Here is a 23,120-nt window from a genome sequence, read left to right as displayed (position 1 = left end):
ACCTCACTATCCAAGGCAGCTGGTACAAGTGTCCCTATAACAGTAACAGTCACCAAAGGATGCAGAACTAGGGGACTTATGTACAACCTAGATCTATGCCCAAAAGGGGTCTGCTGGTTTGGTTAAGGGGTCCCATATGATGGCTTAATCTGCCATGAAGGGGGTGCCAGATTCCAGCTCGAACTGCCATGGGGGGGCAGAAAACAGCTCAATCTCCCATGGGGGGGGCGACACTGATTCATCATAAGTTGCAATGGTGACGGTTATGTCAGAACGGATGCCATGGTGATGATGATGTCATAATGGGTATATGGGCACAGGACTATCGGATGGAGGATGTGTGATGAGTATATGGGCACTGGACTATGGGATGGAGGATATGTATGACGGGTATAAGGGAACGGGACTATGGGATGAAGGATATGTATGATGGGTATATGGGCACGGGACTGTGACATGAAGGATGTGTGATGGGTATATGGGCACTCGACTATGGGATGGCAAATATGTATGATGGGTATATGGGCACGGGACTATGGGATGGAGGATGTGTGATGGGTATAGGGGCATGGGACTATGGGATTGTGGATATGAATGATGGGTATATGGGCACGGGTCTATGGGATGGAGGATAATTATAATTTTCTATAACCACAGCTAGTTACTATGCCCGGGCAGCGTACATTAATATTATATTAATCATATATAGATGGATGGAGCTGCTCCATGTTGAGTAGTTGCAGTTATCGGACCCATTGTGACATCACTGGTGTTCCGCTCCTCGTGATGTCACAGTGAGATCTCCATTGTGACATCACGGAATGTGTGGTTATATGGAGTGACGCTGCAGGAAGAGGCTTTGTCTAACAAGACTCCCTGTGTGTTGCACATTCAGAGATAACTCCCTGTGTGTTGCACATTCAGCGATAACTCCCTGTGTGTTACACATTCAGCGATAACTCCCTGTGTGTTGCACATTCAGCGATAACTCCCTGTGTGTTACACATTCAGCGATAACTCCCTGTGTGTTACACATTCAGCGATATTTCTTCAAGCTAAAATGCTCTTTCGATTTCTTCTAATCGTGAGTTTGCTATTAGCATCTGTGGAAGGCGCGCCTCTCATCAACCAGCGCCATGATTCCTTGCCAACGCATACGACCCCAGCAGGTAAGTACTTTTCCAAATATTCACATATTTTGGGGTAACCCTCATTAGGCTGGGTGAAGGCTTACTTTTTGCGCCCTGAGTTGATATTTTTACTGATACCATTTTGGGGTAGATACTAGGTTTCTTTTTTTGTCGCCTTTTATTGCAATGTTGCGGCTGCCAAAAATTTTTATTCTGGCGATTTCGATTTTTATTTTCTCATTATGCTGTCTACTGATCAGATAAATTTAGTTTAGATTTTGATAGATCGAACTTTTACAAATGCAGCGATAACAAATGGGTATTTTGAATTGCTTTTTTTCATAATCCCTGAGACATAATTTAGCAAAACTACTGTCCCATATTTTTAATCGTCTTGCTGGGTCCTACCGTCCAATCTAATATATAAAGCTCAAGTGTGTGTATGTATGTGTGTGTGTATGTATGTGGGTGTGTATGTCCGGGATAGGCATCCGCACCGTCGCAGCTGCAGCCACAAAATTTGGCACAGTCACACGTCTGGACCCCGAGAGCGTCCTAGGCTATGTTGTGAGGCGAAATTTTAACCCCGCGCGTTCCAATTCACCAAACAATTTTGCCCCTGTCTACATACTGGGGAAAAAGTGTGCGCGTGTCAAGCCCCACCCCTCATTATGATGTCATAATGCCACTATTTAAATACAGGGGAAACAGTGTGTGCGCGTCAAGCCCCGCCCCTCATTATGATGTCATAATGGTTGCCATGGCGCATGGCGACGCTGATGTCATCATAGGTTGCAAGCCCTGCCGCTCATTATGATGTCATAATGGTTGACTACGGAATGGAGGATGTGTGATGGGTATATGGGCACTGGACTATGGGATGGAAGATATGTATGACGGGTATATGGGCACGGGACTATGGGATGGCGGATATGTATGATGGGTATATGGGCACGGGACTATGGGATGGAGGATATGCATGATGGGTATATGCGCATGGGCCTATGGGATGGAGGATGTGTGATGGGCATATGAGCATGGGACTATGGGATGGAGGATATGTATGATGGGTATATGGGCACTCGACTATGGGATGGCGAATATGTATGATGGGTATATGGGCATGGGACTATGGGATGAAGGAAGTGTGATGGGTATATGGGCATGGGACTATGGGATGGAGGATGTGTGATGGGTATATGGGCACTCGACTATGGGATGGAGGATATGTATGATGGGTATATGGGCACGGGCCTATGGGATCGTGGATATGTATGATGGGTATAAGGGCACGGGACTATGGGATGGAGGATAATTATAATTTGCTATAACTAACCACAGTTAGTTACTATGCCCGGGCAGCGCCGGGCTCTTCAGCTAGTTAACTAATATTTCTGTATTTTCAAAGGATCTACAGCAACTTCCCATTATCACAAACTGGTCAAGCGATGCTGGAATAAAGGTAAATATTGTTTGTCTGCAATCTCCATCTTTTTATAGTGCCATATACTCAACGGTTTATTAGGTCATTGCATCCAATATGTCTGACTATGATTGAAACTTCTAGGCCCAGCTTACACCTGAAAGGGAAGTTATAGACCAGGGCAGCACCTGGCAACCTCAGGCAAGTGCTGGGGCCACTGCGCCTGGGGAGCTCCGTCTCCCCCAAGTCTCAGTTTGCAGCATTCGACATGCATGTGTATCCGGACGGCTGTCGGCTGTGTTTTACAGCCAGCTCCTGAGTCGTACTGCTGGGATTGCAGCAAGCTCTGATCATTGCAGCTTAAACTTTTAGACAATTGTGACAAATGTATTTAAGAGGTTGGAAATGGTGGGAAGGTGATTGTGGAGTGCAGATGGCACTGAAGACATCTACGGTATGTCTGCCATGTTTGTACAACCATGTCTGTCTAGCTTGTGTCTAGGCTTTATAGTAGTTTGGTGATTTTACAATACACTGCAATATTACAATATTAAAGCACAAGTGAAAGTGATCACAGGTTCCGTTCCCCAAGGAGGACCAATAATAATGTAAAAAGAAAAATATTGAGTTCATATATAGCCATTTTTTGCGTAAAACAGATAAACTAAACTATTTTTTTAATATTTTATTTGGCATCTCTGAATGCATAAGTTTGTATGGGCTCTTTTTAATTTTAATACTAATTTTTATCGTCTTTACAAGGGGGCGTGGTTCACAGATTAATATAATGCAGAGCAGCCTAAAGACACGCCCCTGAGGTCCATGCAAAACACTTTACCTCTGTAAAGACTATAAAAAGACCATATGGTAGATTTACAGAAAAAGAATCAACGATATACCAAGGGGAATAGTGGGAATAAAATAAAAACAAAAAGTGGCCATTTTTTACCTGGTGACAGGTCCTCTTTGTGAAAAAAAAAAGGAAAAAGGTAAGAGACTGATATACCAATTATGATGCTGGTGACCAGGAGTCCAGTTTGGTCACCACACCCAATGCACATTTCGCCAAGCTTGGGGTTAGTCTGATTTTTGTATATACCCCATGTAGAATTCATGAAAGACTGTTTTCCAGGTCATGGATTCTGCTTCTCTTACCCCAATTACACGGTTTTTCTCTTGCAGTGATCCCCGGACATCCAACCTTGGCCCGAGTGGTTGTTGCAGGAACGTTCTTCATATTGGCGGCTGTGATTGCTGGACTGTTTCTTTTCTTTTATATCTAGTAAGTTCTTCTCAGTGCAGTGTCTGATGGCAATAGCCATCATGCTTTATGATGGGGCATCTCATCACTTTTATAATTTAGTTGCAGACACAAGGATGAATATGCCGATCTTGAAGAAGGTCTGTTGTCACAAAGACGGTGTTTTAAGCCACAGTTAGAAGATGTGGAGGCTGGTTTACCTACATACAAGACAACTCCAGGTAACATTAGGATACCATGGTTCTCAAAACGGTTGTGTGAAATTAGAAAAAAAATCCATATAGGACTGGGGGATTAAGCAAATTAATTTGATTCAATTTTATTTTGCACAATTCTACTTTTGCTCGCACCCAGTGGATGCGGCAACAATATATAGAACAGGAACGGTAAGGCTTTTGGGCTCGGGATGGTCATAGAATGGATTATTCTTCTGTCTGTAAAGGGAGGAGGGGACATGGTCACCGCCACATCAGTCCAGTACAAGCAGCTCGATCTTTCATTTAAAAAGAATCAAGCTGAACCCGATTAACTGACAGTGATGAAAGATGAAAAGCCACAGTAGATATAACAATCAGGAGGCCATTGCCTGTGAGGAATTAGATTCCTCTGGAACGCTGCCAGAAGCCGGTGTCTTGCTATGTACAAGTGCTTCTCACTAAATTAGAATATCATCAAAAAGTTAATTTATTTCAGTTCTTCAATACAAAAAGTGAAACTCATTATATATAGTCATTACAAACAGTGATCTATTTCATGTGTTTATTTCTTTTAATGTTGATGACTATGGCTTACAGCCAATGAAAACCCAAAAGTCATTATCTCAGTATATTAGAATAAATAACTAAAAAAAAACTACAAAGGCTTCCTAAACGTTTAGAAAGGCCTCTTAGTCTGTTTCAGTAGGCTCCACCATCATGGGGAAGACTGCTGACTTGACAGATGCTCAGAAGGCAGTCATTGACACACTCCACAAGGAGGATAAGCCACAAAAGGTCATTGCTAAAGAAGCTGGTTGTTCACAGAGTGCTGTATCCAAGCATATTAATGGAAAGTTGAGTGGAAGAAGGTGCACAAGCAACTGGGATAACCGCAGCCTTGAAAGGATTGTTAAGAAAAGGCCATTAAAAAATCTGGGGGAGATTCACAAGGAGTGGACTGCCGCTGGGGTCATTGCTTCAAGAGCCACCACATACAGATGTATCCAGGACATGGGCTACAAGTGTCACATTCCTTGTGTCAAGCCACTTATGACCAATAGACTACGCCAGAAGCCTCTTACCTGGGCCAAGGAGAAAAAGAACTGGACTGTGGCTCAGTGGTCCAAGGTGTTGTTTTCAGATGAAAGTAAATTTTGAATTCCATATGGAAATCAAGGTCTCAGAGTCTGGAGGAAGAGATGAGAGGCACACAATCCATGCTGCTTGAGGTTTATTGTGAACTTTCCACAATCAGTGATGGTTTGGGGAGCCATATCATCTGCTGGTGTAGGTCCACTGTGTGTTATCAGGACCAAAGTCAGCACAGCCGTCTACCAGGAAATTTTAGAGCACTTCAAGATTCCCCTGCCGACAAGCCTTTTGTAGATGGAAATTTCATTCTCCAGCAGGACTTGGCACCTGTTCATACTGCCTAAAGTACCACTACCTGGTTTACAAACAAACAGTATTACTGTTCTTGATTGGCCAGCAAACTCGCCTGACCTTAACCCCATAGAGAATCTATGGGGTATTGTCAAGAGGAAGATGAGAGACACCAGACCCAACAATGCAGACGAGCTGAAGGCTGTTATCAAAGCAACCTGGGCTTCCATAACACCTCAGCAGTGCCACAAGCTGATCATCCCCATGCCACGCCACATTGATGCAGTAATTGCTGCAAAAGGAACCCCAACCAGGTATTGAGTGCATTTACTGAACATGCATGTCAGTAGGCCAACATTTCGGATTTTAAAATAATTTTTCAAGCTGGTGTTATAAAAGTATTCTAATTTACTGAGATAATGACTTTTGGGTTTTCATTGGCTGTAAGCCATAATCATCAACAGTAACAGAAATAAACACTTGAAATAGATCACTCTGTAATGACTACATAATATATGAGTTTCACTTTTTGTACTGAAGAACTGAATTTAACTTTTTGATGATATTCTAATTTATCGAGAAGCACTTGTAACGTGTCTGCCGCAGGTTATAACAGCCAGAGGGGCTCTGCTACTAAAGGGGAGAATAATCCTGAGAATGGAGTAGTGATTAAAAGTGGCATTTTATACTGAATTTTGGAGAAACCACTTGTTCTATTAATTATTTTGAGCTAATTACATTGTATTATTAGTTAATTGTTAGTTTGAGAGATACCTCTCCTGATTCCTCCATACACACGAGCACTCGGCTCAGCAATCTTGTTTTTTCAATGGAGAGAGCTGTCAACAGACTCCTCTGGCAGTGGCTAATCTACGCTGAAAACAAAAGGATGGGCGTGCAATCATCAGAAGTGAAGTGATCGCATAAGTTGGGAATTTCATAAAATCATGAAGGGCTGAGAACATCTGACAACCCGGCCCACAGGACGTCATCACTGGGGAAGGATGTAATTCAGGTGCTGATAAAAGGTCAAGACATATTACGATCTGTGTCCAATGTAGAGAGATACAGTTGGAACCCGAAGTCTACATACACTATATAAAAATACACATCTGCATGTTTTTCTCAATATCTGACATGAAATCAGAATAAACCTTTCCCATTTTAGGTCAATTAGGATTACCATAATTATTAATATTTGCCAAATGCCAGAATAATGAGAAATAGAATATTTTAAGGCATTTTTCTCACTGCAAGGTCAAAAGTTTACATATACATTTCATTAGTATTTGGTACCATTGCCCTTAAAATGAATGACTTGGGTGAACCGTTTGGGATATCCTTCCTGAAGCTTCTCACAATAGTTGGTCCAAATTTGGGTCCATTCCTCCTGACAAAACTGGGGTGACTGATCCAGGTTTGTAGGCCGCCTTGCTCGCACCGGCCTTTTCAGCTTTGCCCATAAATTTTAAATAGGATTGAGATCAGGGCTTTTTGACGTTCACTCCGAAACATTGACTTTGTTATCCTTAAGCCATTTTGTTACCATTTTGGCAGTGTGCTTCGGGTCATTGTCCATTTGGAAGACCCATTTCTGCCCAAGCTTTAACTTCCTGGCTGATGTCTTGAGATGTTGCTTCAGTATTGCCACATAATCTTTTCTTATGATGTCATCTATTTTGTAAAGTGCACCAGTCCCTCCTGCAGCAAAACAACCCCACAACATAATGCGGCCACCCCCGTGTCTCACAGTTGGGATGGTGTTCTTTGTCTTCTAAGCTTCTCCCTTTTCCATCCAAACATAATGATGGTCATTATGCCCAAAAAGTTCCACTTTAGTTTCATCAGACCACAGGACATGTCTGAAAAAATTAAGGTCTTTGTTCCTTTGTGCATTTGCAAACATTAGTCTGGCTTTTTTATGTTTCTTTTGGAGTAATGGCTTCTTTCTGGCAGAGTGTTGATATAGTACTCATTTCACTGTGGATATTGACACAATCTTACATGCTTCCGCCATCATCTTCACAAGGTCTTTTGCTTTTCTCCTTGGGTTGATATGCACATGTCAAACCAAAGCACATTCATCTCTGGGACACAGAACCCATCTCCTTCCTGAGCGGTATGATGGCTGGACATTCCCATCTTGTTTGTACTTGCATATAATTATTTATACAGATGAACAAGGCACCTTCAGGTATCTTAAAATTTGCACCCAGGGATGAGCCAGACTTGTGCAAGTCCACAATTCTCTTCCTGGTATCTTGGATGATTTCTTGAGACTTTCCCATGAAGCTAAACAAAGATGCATTGTGTTTTAGGTGTGCATTAAAATGCATCCACACGTGTGTCTCTAACTCAAATGTTGCCAAAAGCTTCCATACACATGATGCCATCATATGGGTGGTCCAGAATCGTTTAAAGACATAGTAATCTTTGCGTTTGTAAACGTTTGACTTTGCAGTAATAAAAATGAATTACAACATTTTCTCTCTCATTATTGTGGAATTTATCAAATATTAACCCCTTCACGACCTTCACCGTACTAGTACTGTTCTGCGGGAATTGCATTTCTTCCCGAAGCAGTTCTAGTGTACGGCAGCACGATCACCGCGGCGATCAGGTGCGAGTATCAGCTGTATGTGACAGCAGACACCCCTCAGCAACGCTCACGATCTGCTCTAGCACCAATCGTGAGCATTTAACCTCTCTGATGCTGCTGTCAGTGACAGCAGCATAGAGAAGCATCGTGCAGGGAGGGGGCTCCCTGCGCGCTTCCATCAGAATAACACAATGTGATTGCGTCATTCTGGTGGTCTCCATGGAGACCCCCAGCACCAAGATGGCCACGGGGACCAACCGGGTCCTGCAGGGAGGTGGCTTGCGTCGGCATGCCTCCTTCCCTGCCTGTCAGATCACTGCTCTGACACTCAGCAGTGCTAAGTGTCAGATCAGCGATCTGAGATTATATAGTAATGTCCCATACTGGGACAATGTAACAAAGTTAAAAAAAAACAAAAAAACTTTTATAATGTAAATTTTTTTTTAAAAAATCCCCAAATAAAAAAAATTAAATAGTTTAGCAATAAATACATGTAAATAAAAAATAAATAAATAAATAAAAGTACACATATTTGGTACCAACGCGTCCATTATGACCCGCTCTATAAAACTAGCTAACCCCTTCAGTAAACACCGTAAAAAATAAAAAACATCATACCAAACAAAAAGTGCAATAAAACACGATCAAGAAGACGGATGTAAATAAAAATGATGGTACCGCTGAAAACGTCATCTTGTCCCGAAAAAAAACAAACCGCCATACAGCTCCATCAGAAAAATAGTTTTAGCTCTCAGAATAAAGTGATACAAAAATAATATTTTTTCCAATAAAATAGTTTTTATTATGTAAAAGCACCAAAACATAAAAAATGATATAAATTAGGTATCACTGTAATCATCGTACTGTTTCATCGTACTGATCCAAAGAATAAAGCTGCATGCTCAGGAGAAATTGCACAACAAAATGTATAGTCCATTTTCTCCTGTTACCCTTGCGAAAGTAAAAAAAAATTAGGTCTAAATTAAAGTTTTTGTGAAAGAAAAGTAAATGTTTATTTTTTTCTTCCACATTCCAAAAATTCCTGTGAAGCACCAGAAGGGTTCATTCTTGAATGTGGTTTTGAGCACCTCGAGGAGTGGAGTTTTTAGAATGCTGTCACTTTTGGGTATTTTCTTTCATATAGACCCCTCAAAGTGACTTCAAATGTGAGGTGGTCCCTAAAAAAATGGTTTTGTAAAATATGTTGAAAAAAAATGAGAAATCGCAGGTCAACTCTTAACCCCTATAACTTCCCAACGAAAGAAAAATTTGGTTCCAAAATTGTGCTGATGTAAAGTAGACATGTGGGAAATGTTATTTATTAACCATTTTGCGTGATAGGACTCTCCAATTTAAGGGCATAAAAATTAAAAGTTGTAAAATAGTGAAATTTTTGCCAAATTTCAGTTTTTTTCACAAATGAACGCCAGTCATATCGAAGAAATTTTACTGCTATCATAAAGTACAATATGTCACAAGAAAATCTCAGAATCAGTGGGATCCGTTGAAGAATTTCAGAGTTATAACTTCATAAAGGGACAGTGGTCAGAATTGTAAAAATTGGCCTGGTCAGAAAGGTGAAAACAGGCTGGGTCGCGAAGGGGTTAATAATTATGGTAATCCTAATTCACCTAAAACGGGAAAGGTTTATTCTGACTTCATGTCAGAGATTGAGAGAAACATGCAGATGTGTCTTTTTATATAGTGTATGGAAACTTCTGGTTTCAACTGTACATATCAGTGCATGCGTGATTTTCACTCGCTGGACGTCTTTCATTTGAAGCGTTCTCCTTCACTAGGCCAAATCAAATCTTTGATCAGCGCAATAAGTTTCTTAAGTTTTATTCATTTTATGTAACTGTATATGCTGTATTGTTTTGTCCCCTTTATATAAATTTTAATAGTTGTCTTCCATTTGTTCTGTAACCCGCTTACCAAAGCCTTACACTACCAGAACCAGGCCTCCAGTCAGCCTGTAAAACATGACTGTTGGTGGCAGCGAGTTGTCGTGGGGTCCACAGTGACCGTAACAGGGGTAAATACATATATTCCATGAGTTGGAGTCGGAGGTATATATACACCATATGCTCACTGTCAGCTTCCCATTAGTGGAAACAGCCTGCGGCCTCCTCTCTTGATTGCCGGTCAGTCGCATAATTGTCCAAGCGATAGGGGGCAGCATAGAGCTGTTTGCGCCAAAGATAACAGCGGGTGGATCTGTGGGACCTCCCAGACTGCGATCCTTGACAGTCATGTATATAGCTCAGCTATCTTCATCCATCACAAAGACACTAGTGTAGCAGCAACCAAATGCAAACAGGTCACACATGACACCCATCTCCCTAACCAGTGGATTCCCACTTATCAGACACTTATCTTAAGTTGTGATTATGGACCAATCCTTTAAAACAAAGGTGGGGGGCTCTGCTTTACATATACCTGTAAAACTAACCACTGTACTTTATATAGCAGTTCCTTTCAGAAGAGCACCACTAAGAACATTTTGGAGAACAGAAAAAGAGGATGAGGATAGTGATAACAGCGATGATGATGACAGCTATACTCGGAGAAAGAAGACATTTCAAGGCCTGGCATTAAAAAAGAAAGCTAAAGGTGACCACAAGAAGAAAAAAGATGGCGAGACATCGAAAAAAGACAATAAATCATCACGAAAGACAGAGAAACTTCAGAAGACAACTGAAGGGACCTCCAAAAGAGAGGATAAAAATGTGAAAAAGTCAGAAGAGTATAAGCAAGCGAAACCAGCAAAACAAGAAAGGAAGCGGAAAATTCTAAAGGAAATAAAGATGGCCAAGCGTCCCAAACTGAAGAAACTGAAGACCACAATGCTGAAGGAAAATATAAAGACCAAAATTCGCAGGAAGAAAAGATGAGGCTTCCTCTGCTCTTATTCATTTCTTATTGTTTTCCTAAGCATTTCAATAAAAGTGGTTCCGATCCGTCCGGCCACATTACAACCTTAGAAAGGTTACATCATTTTACTCTGTGCATGTTTATGGAGAAGTCATAATTATTTCTGTGGGGCAGCTACAATATCCAATCACTTTCAGATTGTGGGAGCAGCGCTTGGCTCATTTACAAATGCGACCTCCACAAAGACAATCCTAGCCAAGTACTGTGCAGGGGAACTAGAACATAGCAGGTAGCCAGCCGCAGCAGAAGCCATACGCAGAACGGAACCGAGCAGCTAAGTTTTTGTAATCATTAACAACCTCTTCTTAACTGGAGTTCAAACATGGGGTCTCTCTTCTGCTGGTGGAGTCACACTGTGGTTTACTAAATAGATATCAATGCTGAGGTGGTCAGATACATAAAATCAGCGGAGCCCATCAGACTCGTATTACAAAACCACACATATATGGTACCGTCCAGGAGACGCGGACTTCTACCCATGAAGCAATGCTTTTGTAGGCAATCATTTCTAGAATATGGTGTGCTATGGAAGCAGAACATAGAGCGCCACGAAAAAAGAGAAAAGACGATTGCTCCAATCTAGCTGGCTCACTAATGACTAGTATGGAGAAGATGTATGGAGGCTCATGATTTCAGTGCACACAGTGGTGTCTATAGGACATCCTCCATACAGCAACTCCAATCTAGCGTTATCACTATAGGAATGACTAGAATGGAGATGTATGGAAGCTCATGATTTCTGTGCACACAGTGGTGTCTATAGTACGCCTTCCAAGCAGCAACTCTAATCTAGCGGTATCACTATAGGAATGACTAGAATGGAGATAATGTATGGAGGCTTATGATTTCTGTGCACACAGTGGTGTCTATAGGACATCCTCCATACAGCACCTCCAATCTAGCGGTATCACTATAGGAATGACTAGAATGGAGAAGATGTATGGAAGCTCATGATTTCTGTGCACACAGTGGTGTCTATAATACGCCTTCCATACAGCAACTCTAATCTAGCGGTATCACTATATGAATGACTAGAATGGAGATAATGTATGGAGGTTCATGATTTCTGTGCACACAGTGGTGTCTATAGGACATCCTCCATACAGCACCTCCAATCTAGCGGTATCACTATAGGAATGACTAGAATGGAGATAATGTATGGAGGCTCATGATTTCTGTGCACACAGTGGTGTCTATAGGACATCCTCCATACAGCACCTCCAATCTAGCAGTATCACTATAGGAATGACTAGAATGGAGATAATGTATGGAAGCTTATGATTTCGATACAGATGTTTTCCATAGAGCAACTCCATCATGGCTGGCTTACTACAGAAATAACTACAAAAGAGTTGCTTTGCTACGCTGAAGTTCATTACTTTCTTGCACACAGTAGTGTTTGATAAAGCCATCCCCAAATTAAAAGTACCTGGAAGAGACGCAAAAATAAAAAAAATTAAAGCAAAAATGCAAAATCACTCCCATAAGAAATAAAAAAAAGTGCAGATATTTAACATCGTAGAGTCTCGAAAAAGTCAGGTCTATCAAAATCTAAAATTAATTATCCCATACACAAGATGCTGTAATGAAAAGAAAAAAATGTTTTTTCGGTCACTCCTACCTACAAAAATGCAATAAAGCAAAATTAAAAACATTGAGTGTGCCAAGAGTGTGCAAAGCAGTAATCAAAGCAAAAGGTGGCTACTAGGAAGAACCTAGAATATAAGACATATTTTCAGTGGTTTCACACTTTTTTGGTAATTATATAATTCCACATGTGTTAATTCATAGTTTTGATGCTTTCAGAATGACTCTACAATTTTCATAGTCATGAAAATAAAGAAAACACTTTGAATGAGAAGGTGTGTCCAAACTTTTGGTCTGTACTGTATATATTACCTGTAGTAGTTCATGAAATGTATGAGAAAAAAACATATATATATCCCCAAAACAAGTTTATGCCACAGAAAGAGTGCCATATTCTACATTCTCTTGCTTTTCAGTGGAAATGTGCAGCATCCAATCCGTAAAAATCCGTTATTACGCATATATCAAAATTTTATATATATTAACAAGTTCCTGATTATAACGTTTAGGTAGAACATAATCTGAAATGTAGTGACACCCAAAGTCATGCGATAATCGCATCTATAGGATACAGGATTCAGTCATGCCACTAGGAGTGCAACTTAGAGGGGCTGTCCTCTTCCTCTGGTTCCTACTGGGAAATACGGAGTTGTTAAAGGACTGAAGGGCGCCCCATTATACAGCTTTAATAGACCTGGCCTGTTCACAAGTTCAATTTAGGCGGCAGCTTGTATTGCTTCTATATTGATATCCCCCACACTCATTACTGGTGGTGGTGGGGCTGTAAGATAAAAAGTGCAGGGAACCATTTAATAAAAAACAAGCTGCGCTACCCACTGAAATCCAGCATCACAAGGCTGGATGGCAGAGGTCAAGCAATGGATAAGAAGATCGTGTTGAGTAGGAAGCAAACTATCCATTAAATGGTAGTGGTATATACACTCACTGGCCACTTTATTAGGTACACCTGTCCAACTGTGTGTTAAGACTTAATTTCTAATCAGCCAATCACATGGCGGCAACTCAGTGCATTTAGGCATGTAGACATGGTCAAGACAATCTCCTGCAGTTCAAACCGAGCATCAGTATGGGGAAGAAAGGTGATTTGAGTGCCTTTGAACGTGGCATGATTGTTGGTGCCAGAAGGGCTGGTCTGAGAATTTCAGAAACTGCTGATCTACTGGGATTTTCACGCACAACCATCTCTAGGGTTTACAGAGAATGGTCCGAAAAAGAAAAAAAATCCAGTGAGCGGCAGTTCTGTGGCCGGAAATGCCATGTTGATGCCAGAGGTCAGAGGAGAATGGGCAGACTGGTTCGAGCTGATAGAAAGGCAACAGTGACTCAAATTGCCACCCGTTACAACCAAGGTAGGCAGAAGAGCATCTCTGAACGCACAGTGCGTCGAACTTTGAGGCAGATGGGGTACAGCAGCAGAAGACCACACTGGGTACCACTCCTCTCAGCTAAGAACAGGAAACTGAGGCTACAATTTGCACAAGCTCATCGAAATTGGACAGTAGAAGATTGGAAAAACGTTGCCTGGTCTGATGAGTCTCGATTTCTGCTGCGACATTCGGATGGTAGGGTCAGAATTTGGCGTAAACAACATGAAAGCATGGATCCATCCTGCCTTGTATCAACGGTTCAGGCTGGTGGTGGTGGTGTCATGGTGTGGGGAATTTTTTCTGGGCACTCTTTGGGCCCCTTGGTACCAATTGAGCATCGTTGCAATGCCACAGCCTACCTGAGTATTGTTGCTGACCATGTCCATCCCTTTATGACCACAATGTACCCAACATCTGATGGCTACTTTCAGCAGGATAATGCGCCATGTCATAAAGCTCGAATCATCTCAGATTGGTTTCTTGAACATGACAATGAGTTTACTGTACTCAAATGGCCTCCTCAGTCACCAGATCTCAATCCAATAGAGCATCTTTGGGATGTGGTGGAACGGGAGATTCGCATCAGGGATGTGCAGCCGACAAATCTGCGCCAACTGTGTGATGCCATCATGTCAATATGGTCCAAAATCTCTGAGGAATGCTTCCAGCACCTTGTTGAATCTCTGCCACGAAGAATTGAGGCAGTTCTGAAGGCAAAAGGGGGTCCAACCCCTTACTAGCATGGTGTACCTAATAAAGTGGCCAGTGAGTGTATAAGTGGTTATTGATGCCAACCCAGATCACTCCTGTCCACTGGTGCCGGCTCTAGTTGAGGTGCTGTAGAGGATTACAGGATAAGGGTACAGGTAATGCCAATCATGCCCACCCAGCCATTGTGGATCTAAAGCCATAATTGTTAAATCAGTGCGGATCCCACCTATCTCCAGAACGGGGGAAGCCTTCACCCCTTCATTCACACTGGTTCTGGAGCTTATGTGAATAGAGAGGTGGCTGCACAGAAATGCTCTCTGGTCACTTTTATGCGAGTCCCCCCAAAAAAGTCACGCTCTACTTTTTGCAGCTCTAATAACAGTGACTAGAGAGTGTCATATGCACGACCACCTCTCCATTCACAGCCGCAGGGAGGGGACCTCATCTGTTATACATTCATGGCATATCTGATGGTTATGCCTTAAATATCTGATAGGAACAACCCTTGAAGCACTGGTAGGGTGGTCCTTGCATGTCCTGCACATGAGCTGGGCAAAGAAAGGGGAAGTCGTCCAGTAATCGCTCCTCTGCTCCTTCAGCGCTGTATCTAGGTGGCATTCACCAGGGTACCAGAATCCTTCTGCTGTAAGTCCAAAGGAGCAATGGAGGAGCCTTCCAAAACTCATTAAATCACTGAAGCAAACGGTAACTAATGATACCCACAATAAGTGTAGTGTTTGCTGAGATCTGTAGGTATAAAATGCCATTCAATGTGAATAAAACCCTCCTCAATTCCTGCCATTCATAAACAGAACAGAGGGAGGTGAAGTGTTGGGGCACAGTAAAGTTCTGCAAGTTTGAGGCAGCACGGGTCAGTGCAGCTAAAGTATGAAGTCCAGCTTGGTGGACACGGTTTTACTGCCTTTGTCAGCAAACAGCTTTGTTTCTTTGGTAAATATGTCATTTCCTTAGCGACCCGAGATGCCAACGTTTCATCCTCGTAAAAGCCCCTAAGTCTGAGCTCCGCCAAAACAGATTTCTTAACATGAAGGAACTCCAGAGGCAGAAACGGGACAAAGTAATCTATCAGGTTCTTCTCAATGAGGCCACTATGCCGGAAGCCACCTGGGCAAGGAAGTTAACACAATTAGTCCCACTTGTATCCGGGTACAGGGGAGATCTGTGCACTTGCATGGCATGACTGAAGACCCCCATTAGGTAAGTGCTCTTGTACACCATGGCACACAGGTGGTCAGGTTGTATACAGTTAAAGTTGGCCACCTGTTGGATTGTAGACAGGTCAATGACAGCGGCATGGTGCACCAGAAGGTTAGTGGGGGTTTTCTTCTTTCAGCTTTTAATTGCACAGGCATGCTCTGTTTAAAAAGAAAAATATGCTTGACACTGCCCCAGATCACTCCATCGCTGCCCCCAATCTATGCTGACAAGCCCGCAGAGTGCTCAACTAATGGGATCAGGGGTAACACCAAGGTAGATGTCTCATGCCGTCTTCCGCCAATTAGCAGCAGCAGTCACCTGCTACAGTAATGAAGTCATCACTGTAGCAGTATCTGAGATATTCTAACGCATCAGGTATTCTAGAATATGTATGTAGGGAGTCTGTCACCCCATTTTTGCCCCATAAGCTGGGGCCACTGCCACCAGGGTCTTATCTACAGCATTCTGTAATGCTGTATATAAGCCCCCGATGAAACCTGCAAGATTTGAAAAAAGAGTTAGATTATACTCACCCCGGCGTTCGGTTCGGTCCGATGGGTGTCGCCGTCCCGTCAGGCGCTTCCCATCTTCATACGATGATGTCCTCCTTCTTGCTTCTCCCTCAGCTCCTGCGCAGGCATACCGTACTTTCTCTGTCCTATTGAGGGCAGAGCAGAGTACTGCAGTGCGCAGGCGCCGGACCTCTCTGACCTTTCCTGGCACCTGCGCACTGCAGTACTTTACTCTGCCCTCAACAGGGCAGATAAAGTACGCATGCGCAGGAGCCGAAGGAGAAGCAAGCAGGAGGACGTCATTGTATGAAGATGGGAGGCGATGGACCGGACCGCGACACCCACCACACACGACTGCGCCCCCGGTGAGTATAATCTAACGTGTTTTTCTTCTCTTTCAGGTTCCATCGGGGGCTTATCTACAGCATTACCGAATGCTGTAGATAAGCCCCTGATGGCGGTGTCCCCAGCTTATGGGGCAAAAATGGGGTGACAGATTCCCTGACCCAGCCAGTTTTTACAATTCTGATCACTGACACTATATGAGGCAATTACTCTGGAATGCTTCAACGGATCCCACTGATTCTGAGAATGTTTTTTCATGACATATTGTACTTCATGTAAGTGGTGAAATTTCTGCTATATAACTTGCGTTTATTTATGAAAAAAGTGAAAACTTAGCAAATATTTTTAAAATTTTGCAATTTTCAAACTTTTAATTTTTGTGCCCTTAAATCAGAGTCATATTGCACAAAATAGTTAATAAATAACATTTTCCACATGTCTACTTTACATCAGCACGATTTTGGAAACAATTTTTTTTTATTAGGAAATTATAAGGGTTAAAAGCTGACCAGCGATTTCTAATTTTTCCAACAAAATTTGCAAAACCATTTTTTATTAGGGACCACCTCACATTTGAAGTGAGTTGGGGTTCAATGTAACAGAAAATACGTAAAAAGTGACACCATTGTAAAAACAGCACCCCTCAATGTGCGCAAAACCACATTCAAGAAGCTTGTTAACCCTTCAGGTGCTTCACGAGAACTAAAGCAATGTGGAAGGAAAAAATGAACATTTTAATTTTTTCACAAAAAAAATTTACTTTGGAACCAAACTTTTTTATTTTCACAAGGGTATCAGGAGAAAATGGACCACAAAACTTGTTGTGCAATTTCTCCTGAGTAAGGAGATAACCCGTATGTGGGGGAAAGCTACTGTTTGGGCGCATGGCAGGGCTTAGAATGGAGAGAGCACGTTTGACTTTTTCAACACAAAATTGTCTGGAATCATTGGTGGGTGCCATGTCATGTTTGGAGACCCCATGATGTACCTAGTGGACCCCCACCCCAATTCTAACTTCAACCCTAAACCCCCAATTCTAACTGCAACCCTAACACAGCCCTAATCTCATCCGCAACCATAGCCCCAACCCCAGTCCTAACCCTAGCTATAACCCCAACCATAACGGAAGAGAAAACTTTTTTTTGTTTTATTATTTTTCCCTAACTAAGGGGGTGATGAAGGGGAATTTGATTTACTATTTTTCTTTTCTTATTTTGATCACTGTGATAGGGTCTATCACAGTGATCAAAATGAACCAATAGAAAAAAATCTCCTATTGTCTCCAGCCGGCAGATCTCTTCCCGGAAGACAATGCCAAGGGCCGGGGGACACAGCCGGAGGGACCAGAGGACACCGCAGGTATTGGGGGCGGGGGGCCCTATTTCTCTCTCTCCTCTGATGTGCTAGATCATATCAGGGGAGAGAGAAATAAATAGGAAATGGGCCTTTTTTTTTTGGCGGTACCAAGACCCCAGAGGTTTTCCGACACTGAAGGGAGGGGGAGGTTGCTATAACTTTATTTCTCAGCGCCAATAAGTACCCTTAACTGCCGCTATTAAAAGGCGTATCGGCGGTTGTTAAGGGTTTAAGATTTCTGCTTGTTGTCAGCGAAGAATCTGGTATCCTGTCCTGATCACATCAAAGCAAACAGCTCTCAACATACGTACTACCCGTCAGCAGGGCGTGATCAGGACAGGTTCCCATTCACTGAAAGTAATCAGAGATCTTGTAAACAATGAGACACCTTTATGTATAAAGCACATCAGAAGGACATTATATACTTTGTATCCTGCATTTTTCACCAGTTTTCCCCTGATTATCAGTTGTCACTGACCTAGTGGATAGAGACTAGCTGCTATTATGTCTACCATACACAGCACACACAGGCATGAGGGATTCCTACTCTATTGTCTCTATGCAGTACATGTTCAGAAGCAGTAGCATGGAGGACATTATACAGTAGTAGTGAGTGTAGCTGTGAATCCAGCTCTGGGGTGACATAAATCATTTACTAAAAAGGTAAGTTGGATCTCTCTGCCTGCTGACTAACTATTCTCCTCCTCACTGTAAATTGGACCTTCAGTAAGCTGGCTTTCCATCTTGTTTTGACCAAGTAACCATTTTTCCGAGTGATTGATTATTTAAAAGGAGGTGGGGATGGAGAAGCGGCTCATAAGTGTAGAAAGAAGTAGATTTCTCTGATAAACTATATTACATGGCTTATGTTCACTTGTACTATTGATTTATAAAAAGTTTACGTAAACAATTTAGAGTTTACAACAACATACAGCAACCATTTAAGGAAGCACTCATCCTATCAAAGGCTTTATCCTCTTAATATATTGCAGTTGCAGTCATCATATTATACAGCACTGTGTACTTACAATTGCTCATTTTGCCTTTCTACCTAGATAATTCTTCTCTTTTCCATTAGGTTTATGACATCAGGTGATTAATAACTGACCAGCTGAATCCTTCTTAACTCCATGTAGAAACAGGAGGTCAATTTTCCCTGTATGAGTCATTAGTCACTGCAAAAGTCCCTGGCAGGCAGAGTGGGGGGCAGATGAGTCAGGAGAAAGATAAATGCAGGGACAAGAGACTTCCTTTTTCTACATAGAGCATAGAAAAGAGATGAATAATCTGAGTAGAAAATGACTATTGTAAGTACACAGTGCTATATAATATGATGATTGCACTATATTAAGAGGATACCAACGTTGATGGGAGGAGGGCTTCTCTAAGATCTTGCATGGACGGACTCACTGTTTTTATTATTCAACAGCTCGACTGACAGCACATTCTCCACATCCTTCAGCTCCAGATCTTCTCTCTTTTTTCCAGAACCCCAAAACTGCAGCATCAGTCTATTGACGAGATCATCACCAACATTGCTGAGGGAAAATGACACAGAAAATGCCCCGATGAGGGTTATATTCCAATTTGATTTATACATTTATTACATTTTTACATACTCAAATAGGCGTTTGACAATCTCCCAGTGAATACAATTCCCTGACGCTTCCCCTTTTGTTAGGTTCAGTGGCGTTCAACCTGCGGCCCTCTAACTTGTCTGACACTACAATTCCCAGCATGTCCTGTCAGTCTACAGCTCCCAGGACTTGCCATTTCACAACTGGTCAATATTTTAGTACATTAGTCAGTAATTATATCCATTTCTGGGAAAATTGTCAGTCCACAGTGCTCACCACCTAATTTTACTACAGCCAAAATGGCAAGTACCAGACGGGCACAGGGCATTAGTTACAAGTGACAGCCATGCCCATTATCATCCATAATTTACTAAGAAACAGCGTTCCTTACAACTGGCCTTTTCACCACGATCAGTGGGTCTCAAATGTCAAAGATGAAGACTAGACCTCGTTGTCCATAGCAACCAATCACAACACAGCTTTCATTTTTTCAAAGCAGTCTAAGAAATGAAAGCTGTGTTCTCATTGGTTGCTGTGAGCAACAGGGCCTGCTTTACTGTTCTTTGGAAGAGAAAGTTTTAGTTGCCTCTATGGAAACTTGTGACACGTGGAGATGGCGGGGGTACCTGAGAAAAATAACGATTGCTTTGCGATAGGAGACGCCATCTATATGCTCATAGTAGTCCAGGAAAGGCTTGATGGCGTCGATAAGACCAGAGTGGAGATTGTCCATTTCATCAAATATAAATATGGAACGGGCACATTTACTGGTGTTTCCTCGTATCCATGACTGCAGTTGGTCCTGAGGGAGAAGACATATTCCGCTACGTATCACATCCGATTTAGCGCTGCATCCCCTCCACTAAGAACTACAGCAGGCGTCCATACATGGCAGGCCTAAAGTCCGGCAGTGGGCCCCACGATTGTGTGCCAAAGAGTTGTTATGGCCACCAGGGGCCAAACACCGGCCTTTACACCTGCCATGTAAGGCACTGTGGTGCTAATAAAAATATGGATATCTTATAGCCTACATATTGTTTATATGCTTTGATATAGTGTGGTCATTAGACCAAGGGTGGAAAGTATTGCAAATATGAAATATGGTTGTTTGAATCCAAACACTATATATTGCAATATACTATGGTGTAATATAATTAATGATGAACTTAGATACTGAGCCACAAAGCGTTTGCTCTGTGTTAATACGGTAAGACAAGGTTGATAAGGTTTATTGTTCTTTGGTCTTTGTAGCTCTGTGTTTCAAAGATTCCTTATCCTGATTTGCACACAAGTGATATTTGCTTTGACTGAATACTTTCTCTTTACTATACCCTGCCAATTGTGGGGTGGTTGATGGGAAGGAGCTTTCCAACTAATTCTCTGTGTGGTGTATTCTTACACATGTGCTAGGAAAATTACAAAGACAATAGGAATAACAACTGTATATTTAATGAAAATTTATGCTGCTTGAACAAGGAAGTCTTGTGTTCAATAATAGTATGATGCTCGAAGACAAGGGAGACCAAAATGTTTTATGGTCTCATGTAGCAATGATCATGCATGACATCAATAATCAAGGACCGATTGTGATACACATGGGACAAGTATGCGTGTGTGCCTGGGTTACGATAGGTATCCAGTTTTCAGAATAGGTGATTATGGAAGTCATGCTGCCCATATGCTACCATCTTAGAGCGTTATGCTATGAGCATGAAGAGTTAACTTTATAACAACCAACATATGTTGGACCTGGACAGGCAGCATTGATTGTTAGAGGCAAACAGATCTTGGGTTATAATCAGTAGCAAAACAAAGCTGATGCATTGTGCTATTGTTAAGAGACATGCTAATGGCAAACAAATCTCTGGTTGGTGCAAACAAACCCTAAAATTGTAGTAGGCTATAACAAACAGACCTTGAAGTCTTGTGCAATTTCAAGATTCTGATGATTCAGCCTGTTATGAATGAGTCACCGTAGGAGGCAAAAACAGAAATGCTAGCTAAGTCCAGAAAACCAGAGCAGTTGGCAGCTATCGGATTGCAGACCCCTGAACCTATCAACAACTAGCAGTAGCCGTGGGGGGTTCCTACGGTGCCCTAGACCCCTCGATCACAGCCGGAGAGCTATATAGCCTAAAGACAGAAAGGGAAATCTAAACTGCCCCAGAGCAGACCCCAAAGCAATAGGCAGCCCCCAACATATAATGACGGTGAAGCAAGAAGAAAAAACACCAACACAGATAGAAATATAGACTGAGCAAATGATGGGGCCCAAGCTAACTAGATAGGACAGGATAGGAAAGCTGCTGTCTGTAATCCGCCAAAAACCCTATCAAAACAAGAGCCAACAGACTGACAGAGAAAAAAGGCCCTGAAGACGCTAGGCTTCAAAAAGACTATGTCAGTACTCAGGTATTTTCTGAAGACAGAGCAAACAGACAAAAAGGAATTCAGCTCACCCCAGCAGGGAATGGCAGAATACAGAAAAGCAAGGCAAAATAAAGCCAAAACACAAATGCAAAAAGGCAAAGCAGAAAACTTAGCTTTTGAGGAGCAGGAATCAGACTGGTCTCCTAGAATCCCTCAGAGAAATCAACAGCGAGGCAGAAGGGCGTCTGCTGCCTTATATCCAGTCAGAAATCCCAGTCACCCAGTCATCCTCTACCAGCTCAGGTGCTTGATAATCAGCCTCACTACCTTCCTTCACCAGAAGAGGGAGTTCATCAGACCTCAATTGTGAAGGGGAAAATGAACTCATAACAGTACCTCCCCCTTGAGGAGGGGTCACCGAACCCTCATCCACGCCACCAGGGCGATCAGGGTGAGCCCGTTGAAAGGCACGCACCAATCTTTTGGCATGAATATCAGAGGCAGAGACCCAGGAATTATCCTCCTGACCATAACCCTTCCACTTAACCAAATACTGAAGTCTCCGTCTAGCCAGACGGGAATCCAGTATCTTCTCTACCTCATATTCCATGTTACCTTCAACCAATACAGGGTCTGGAGGTGCCACCCCAGGAACTACTGGTTCAACAAACCTCTTCAACAAGGACTTATGAAACAGATTATGGATTTTAAATGTGACAGGAAGAGCCAACCGAAAAGAGACCGGATTAATGATCTCCAAAATCTTGTAAGGCCCAATAAATCTAGGCTTAAACTTAGGAGAAGCTACCTTCATAGCGATATTTTTTTATGATAACCAAACCATATCACCCACCTTAAACTGGGGACCAACGGTCCTATGTCGGTTGGAAAACCGCTGGGCCTTTTCCTGGGAGAGAGATAACTTATCCACCACTTGGTCCCAGATCTGGTGCATTCTCTCCACCACAGTGTCAACACCTGGGCAGGCAGAAGGCTCCACCTGCCCTGAAGAAAATCGAGGATGAAACCCAAAGTTACAAAAAAAAGGTGACATCAAAGTGGCAGAACTAGCTCTATTATTTAAAGCAAATTCGGCCAAGGGCAAAAATGAAACCAAATCATCCTGATA

The 23,120-nt window shown here is 42.3% G+C and overlaps 1 protein-coding gene across 1 annotated transcript in view; it reads right to left on the bottom strand.

Annotated features, from left to right (window-relative positions):
* The window catches only part of LOC141051103 (uncharacterized), a 65,788-nt gene extending 46,203 nt beyond the window's left edge, over positions 1 to 19,585 (bottom strand). Inside the window, exon 1 of the mRNA XM_073547981.1 lies at positions 19,455 to 19,585. The gene's annotated coding sequence lies outside the window, so the exon portion shown is untranslated. The remainder of the gene's footprint in view (positions 1 to 19,454) is intronic.
* Between the last annotated feature and the right edge of the window lie 3,535 nt (positions 19,586 to 23,120).

The sequence above is a fragment of the Dendrobates tinctorius genome, unplaced genomic scaffold, assembly GCF_039654945.1.
Source record: "Dendrobates tinctorius isolate UK_male_01 unplaced genomic scaffold, ASM3965494v1 ptg000155l, whole genome shotgun sequence".
Classification (NCBI taxonomy): domain Eukaryota; kingdom Metazoa; phylum Chordata; class Amphibia; order Anura; family Dendrobatidae; genus Dendrobates; species Dendrobates tinctorius.
Note: the sequence above shows the minus strand (reverse complement) of the source record. Positions and strands in the feature narration are given on the sequence as shown.